The 6327-nt window shown below is 40.6% G+C and overlaps 2 long non-coding RNA genes across 2 annotated transcripts; both read left to right on the top strand.

Moving 5' to 3' along the window:
• Positions 1-1933, top strand: LOC105946922. The gene is made up of 4 exons (XR_001170355.3): positions 1-65; positions 426-679; positions 1135-1308; positions 1716-1933. It is a non-coding gene; the product is annotated as an uncharacterized LOC105946922 (long non-coding RNA).
• A 418-nt stretch (positions 1934-2351) lies between these two features.
• On the top strand, positions 2352-4159 carry LOC101734944. The gene is made up of 3 exons (XR_208427.3): positions 2352-2512; positions 3123-3370; positions 3728-4159. It is a non-coding gene; the product is annotated as an uncharacterized LOC101734944 (long non-coding RNA).
• Positions 4160-6327: the final 2168 nt, after the last annotated feature.

The following is a 6327-nucleotide window of genomic DNA, read 5'->3' as shown; positions in this document are numbered from 1 at the left end:
AATTTCCTGTGAATCGCTTGGGATCAAATGGAGCTGAAGAAGTAAAGAAAAGCCATTTGTTCTGCGTATGTATATAATACTGTATTTGACCTATTGTGGCATTATAATTAGTGAATAGAGATCCATTCCAGATGTATTAGATTATAGTTAGAGTTTTAAGGAACTAGATGACCCTCCAGTAGATTCTGATTGACCCCCCACCCATCATCAAAATCCCTCATATAATGACCCAATGTCTAAATTCTATTTATGAACCATTGGGCTAGATGCTAGCATGTGATGTTCCTCCTTCTTTCCTTAATTCCCCTAACTGTATCATTGTGTCACCATTACCAATGGCTTTCCTTCCATAGCAAGGATTGTAAGCGTGTATACTCCCAATAACCATTCTGTTATATTAATTTGCTCCATCTCCTGTATCACAGAACACAAATTGGGATGGCCTCTTGAATAAAACTGTGAAGCCACCAATCATGCCTCTTATGAAAAGCTCAAGCGATAACAGCAGCTCTAAGGCAAACCTTGTTATAACTACTGGCGAGAGTAATTTGCCTATCCCAGCCTCTGTCAATGAAGCGCTCCAGGACTTTGAGTATTATGCTGGTTGAGTGTGTGAGAACGGCCACGTGTAACCAACCTGGCACATTACAGGCTGAAGTTGACAGAAGAAACTATGACAGTAAGTATATATATATATATATATATATTAAAAGTCCAGGAATGGTGCACACACAGCTCCAGGTACTGCCTGGGTGCAGGGTTAACATAACATAATTAGCAAGCACAAATAAACCGCACTCACAGGACTTGTATGAAACAAAAAAATGGTGTTTAATTATACGTGTCGGCTTAGACTCAAGCTGTCTTCAGGACATGTGTGTGTTATTTTTTTTAAAGAATAACCATCACAACATATTGTCTTACATACAAGTGGCATTCAGCGTTGCCAGACTCAACAATGGATCCGGTGTTGCTGAGTAGTTTGGGGGAAGTTATTCAATTTAGGGTACAAAATGGTTGAGTTCCTATCTGAATGGGTCTGTATGGATTTTACCTGTTGGAAATGATCATCCCCAGATCCCAGCAGTAAATCACTACGTTATGAGAGCTGAGCCATCTTTTTGTTTTTTCAAGGTCGGAGCGCTTGAGGTCCTTTATAACGTCTTGCCTGCAAAAGGGCCCCCACGTCAGATGGAGAGGTGCAGAGCTGCTGCAGCGCCCATTTATTACAGAGCTGCAATCTAACGGCCATGAGAGCTGAAATGAAAGAGCACCTGCAGGCACCGAGGAACAAGTCTACCGAGAAAGGTGAGCAACTTTATGATTTTAATTCCCAGATTTCACTTTATTGGATTCAGTTTTAAAGTGAGAGGCTGGAATTGTTTTTGGTTAATCTGTTTTGTTAACCATGTGATATTTTAGGGGTAATTAGTTATTTCACCATGGCTTCTTATATCTTGTATCTATGTATGTATTTGATCTCTCCCTCCTGCTACAGCATTAACCCCAACATGGCAGAGCCAATTTCTAAATTCTATTTATTACCCATTGGGCTAGATGCTAGCATGTGATGTTCCTCCTCCTTTCCTTAGTTCCCCAACTGTATCATTGTGTCACCATTACCAATGGCTTTCCTTCCATAGCAAAAATTGTAAGTGTGTATACTCCCAATAACCAATCTGTTATATTAATTTGCTCCATCTCCTGTATCACAGAACACAAATTGGGATGGCCTCTTGAATAAAACTGTGACGCCAGCAATCATGTCTCTTATGGAAAGCTCAAGCAATAACAGCAGCTCTAAGGCAAACCTTGTTATAACTACTGGCGAGAGTAAATTGCCTATCCCAGCCTCTGTCAATGAAGCGCTCCAGGACTTTGAGTATTATGCTGGTTGAGTGTGTGAGAATGGCCACGTGTAACCGACCTGGCACATTACAGGCTGAAGTTAATGCAAGAAAGTATGACAGTAAGTATGGTTTGCTATATATATATTTCTTTGTTTTTTTTTAAAAAAATGACAAAAAAATTCAGACAATGTAGAAGAGGGAACAGTAACCATCTTAAGCTCCTATGCCGACACACAGTCTGAATTGTACAGATGCGACCCTGACAACATATTGTCTTACATACAAGGTGCATTCAGCGTTGCCAGACTCAACAATGGATCCGGTGTTGCTGAGTAGTTTGGGGGAAGTTATTCACTTAGGGTACAAAATGGTTGAGTTCCTTTCTGAATGGGTCTGTATGGATTTTACCTGTTGGAAATGATCATCCCCAGATCCCAGCAGTAAATCACTACTTTATGAGAGCTGAGCCATCTTTCTGTTTTTTCAAGGTCGGAACGCTTGAGGTCCTTTATAACGTCTTGCCTGCAAAAGGGCCCCCACGTCAGATGGAGAGGTGCAGAGCTGCTGCAGCGCCCATTTATTACAGAGCTGCAATCTAACGGCCATGAGAGCTGAAATGAAAGAGCACCTGCAGGCACCGAGGAACAAGTCTACCGAGAAAGGTGAGCAACTTCATGATTTTAATTCCCTGATTTAGTTTTATTGGATTCAATTTTAAAGTGAGAAGCTGTAATTGTTGGGGTTAATATCTTGCTTTATTAATCATGTGATATTTTAGGGGTAATTAGTTTTTTACCACGGCTTCTTATATCTTGTATATTTGTATGTATGTGATCTCTCTCTCCTGCTTCAGCATTAACCCCAACATGGCAGAGTCGTCTTCTATAAACTGTCAGTCAAAAGCCACTCATTTGTATTGTATGAGATGGAGCAATGGCTTCCAGTTGTTCTGCCTGCAACTTTATCAGTGGAGGCAATGTAATATCTTTATATTCCAATACTAATTGCAGGGGTGTAACTATAACTATAACTGAGCATCATATTTGCCTCACCATGGATTATGCAGCTGGAGGTGATTTAGCAAAATGGACAAGAAATTACCCATTGGGCTATATGCTAGCATGTGATGTTCCTCCTCTTTTCCTTAATTCCCCAACCTGTATCATTGTGTCACCATTACCAATGGCTTTCCTTCCATAGCAAGGATTGTAAGTGTGTATACTCCCAATAACCAATCTGTTATATTAATTTGCTCCATCTCCTGTATCACAGAACACAAATTGGGATGGCCTCTTGAATAAAACTGTGACGCCAGCAATCATGTCTCTTATGGAAAGCTCAAGCAATAACAGCAGCTCTAAAGCAAACCTTGTTATAACTACTGGCGAGAGTAAATTGCCTATCCCAGCCTCTGTCAATGAAGCGCTCCAGGACTTTGAGTATTATGCTGGTTGAGTGTGTGAGAACGGCCACGTGTAACCGACCTGGCACATTATAGGCTGAAGTTGACGCAAGAAACAGTAAGTATGGCTTGCTCTATATATATATTTCTTTGTTTTGTTTAAAAAAAACTTGACAAAAATATTCAGACAATGGAGACGAGGGAACAGTAACCATCTTAAGTTCCAATGCCGACACACACAGTCTGAATTGTACAGATGGGACTGGGGTCTTACACACAAGGGGCATTCAGCACTCAACAATGGATCGGGTGTTGCTGAGTAGTTTGGGGGAAGTTATTCACTTAGGGTACAAAATGGTAGAGTTCCTATCTGGATGGGTCTGCACGGATTTTACCTGTTGGAAATGATCATCCCCAGATCCCAGCAGTAAATCACTACTTTATGAGAGCTGAGCCATCTTTCTGTTTTTTCAAGGTCGGAGCGCTTGAGGTCCTTTATAACGTCTTGCCTGCAAAAGGGCCCCCACGTCAGATGGAGAGGTGCAGAGCTGCTGCAGCGCCCATTTATTACAGAGCTGCAATCTAACGGCCATGAGAGCTGAAATGAAAGAGCACCTGCAGGCACCGAGGAACAAGTCTACCGAGAAAGGTGAGCAACTTCATGATTTTAATTCCCAGATTTTTCACCACAGCTTCTTATATTTTTATAGAGAAATCTATACAGAAGGGTGCTCTTCAGTGAAGGAAGGAGCTGTGGGTGCCAAGATCCAGCACCCAGGATGATGTTTGAAGAATTCATCAACGTCTTCCAACTACCCTGGTGCCACTAATGACATCCTCTTCTACTGCCATGAGATTTGCCATTAATATTTGTTCATTACAAATAAATATTTATATTGCAAATGAATTTGCCATCTCTGCTCATTAGACATGCGCACAGTTCTGCCAAAAAACAAGCACTTAGCGATATATGTGTCGTAGAGGGAGTGTCCATTAAGGCATGAAGTTGATGTGTTGGTGCTGCGCTGTGCAGAGCTGGGGTTAGATATGGGGCCCTGGGTAAGGTTGGGGCCTAAATATAAAGCCAGAGGAGGCTGCAGGGAGTATGAGTTGTAGGCTGGGCCAGACCAGAGGATCTCTAAAGGTGGGCAGAGATGTTACAATTACGATCTTTCCTGCGACCATTAGTCACAAGAAATTTCATTCTTAGCCTTCACTAACGTTCTGGGCTGACTTTGCAGATATGGAGGTAGAAATAATAGGAATTCTTCCCCTATGTGACGATTCAGCCCTAAACGCAGCCCCCGTTGGATGCAGGCTGAACTCAATATGCCTGTAATTGGTTGAATGCATTTGCACTGTTTCAGATCCAAAGAGAAGCACCATAAGTTGTACCCAAACCCAAATTCAGGATTATGTTTAAGACAGATTTTCCACAGAAATTGTGGCAGAAGTAAGGGAGATAGCACAAAGGGCAATATCAAGTGTATTGACACAGTCAGTGGTAGATCTGGAAGCAGGGGCAAAACACTCTAAATCACCCTCCATACATTTGGTGCAACTGCTTCTTAGGCAACAGAAATGTGACCCTAAGGTTTGTAAAAAACAAATCCCTAATGTTATTGGAAATCAATATTTAGTAGTGAGTTAGTCCCACAAAGGACTGACCAACTGCATGCCAGAAGGCTAGATGTGGACTCAAAAGGCTTTTTTATCATCACTAGTCTACTTATAAACTCTTTATAGACTATTTTGCATGACTTCATAATTAAAAAAAAAAATTTGCTGCCCCACATCTTTATGTGCAGATTTAATTCAAGCATCCAAAAATGATTTGCTTTTTCTCTGTAGTAATAAAACAGTACCTGTACTTGATCCCAACTAAGATATAATTACCCCTTATTGGGGCAGAACAGCCCTATTGGGTTTATTTAATGGTTAAATGATTCCCTTTTCTCTGTAATAATAAAACAGTACCTGTACTTGATCCCAACTAAGATATAATTACCCCTTATTGGGGGCAGAACAGCCCTATTGGGTTTATTTAATGGTTAAATGATTCCCTTTTCTCTGTAATAATAAAACTGCGCTGTGCAGAGCTGAAAACCTGTACTTGATCCCAACTAAGATATAATTACCCCTTATTGGGGGCAGAACAGCCCTATTGGGTTTATTTAATGGTTAAATGATTCCCTTTTTCTCTGTAATAATAAAACAGTACCTGTACTTGATCCCAACTAAGATATATTTAATCCTTATTGGAGGCAAAACAATAATCCTAATCGGTTTAAATAATGTTTAAATGTTTTTTTATAGTAGATTTAAGGTACGGAGATCCAAGATCCAAAATACAGGAAGATCCCTTATCCAGAAAAGCCCAGGTCCGAAGCACTCTGGATAACAGGTTTCATAGCTATAACAGGTCTCATAGCTGTACCAGGAAACATGATTCAACATCCCTAATATTAGCAATACTCGGTCTCAAAGAGATTACACATCAGCATCCATATTGGTTGGGGAGCTAATAACTGGCGCTAACCATCGCTGTCTGGTAACTACTGTCTGTCCCCACAGTGCCCCCTGGTGGTGCCAGTACTACTCAGAGAAGTGTAAAGACATGCAGAGCAATATATTAAATGGAAAATGAATATTATATAACTATATTACCCTTTAAAGGCACCGCTGTTTCTTTCTGTCTTCCCTTATTGGTCTGAGGCATTTCTGTATTAACGCTAGTCCATTCCCAACCAGTGTTTTTGATTAGAGACCTTTATGTTTTTCTCAGTTTCAGCCACGAGTGTAACTACAGGAATAAAGTACCTAATCTAAAGACTAATGAGATATAAAGCAATGTTCATAATGATTTACCTGCCGTACTTACAAACACATGCACAGAATTAGCCCAAAGAGGCAGTTGCTCCACCAAAGCAAATGAGCCGCCGGCCAAAAAATAAGCAAGCTACCCATTTCCATATGTCCTGCCGCGTTCCTGGCCGCAGATTTAATTGCGGTTATAGAGGTAAAGCATATAATAGATATCCATGAATAATCTATGTATGCAGTATATATTTAATA

Source organism: Xenopus tropicalis, chromosome 3 (assembly GCF_000004195.4).
Source record: "Xenopus tropicalis strain Nigerian chromosome 3, UCB_Xtro_10.0, whole genome shotgun sequence".
NCBI classification, from domain to species: domain Eukaryota; kingdom Metazoa; phylum Chordata; class Amphibia; order Anura; family Pipidae; genus Xenopus; species Xenopus tropicalis.
Note: the sequence above shows the minus strand (reverse complement) of the source record. Positions and strands in the feature narration are given on the sequence as shown.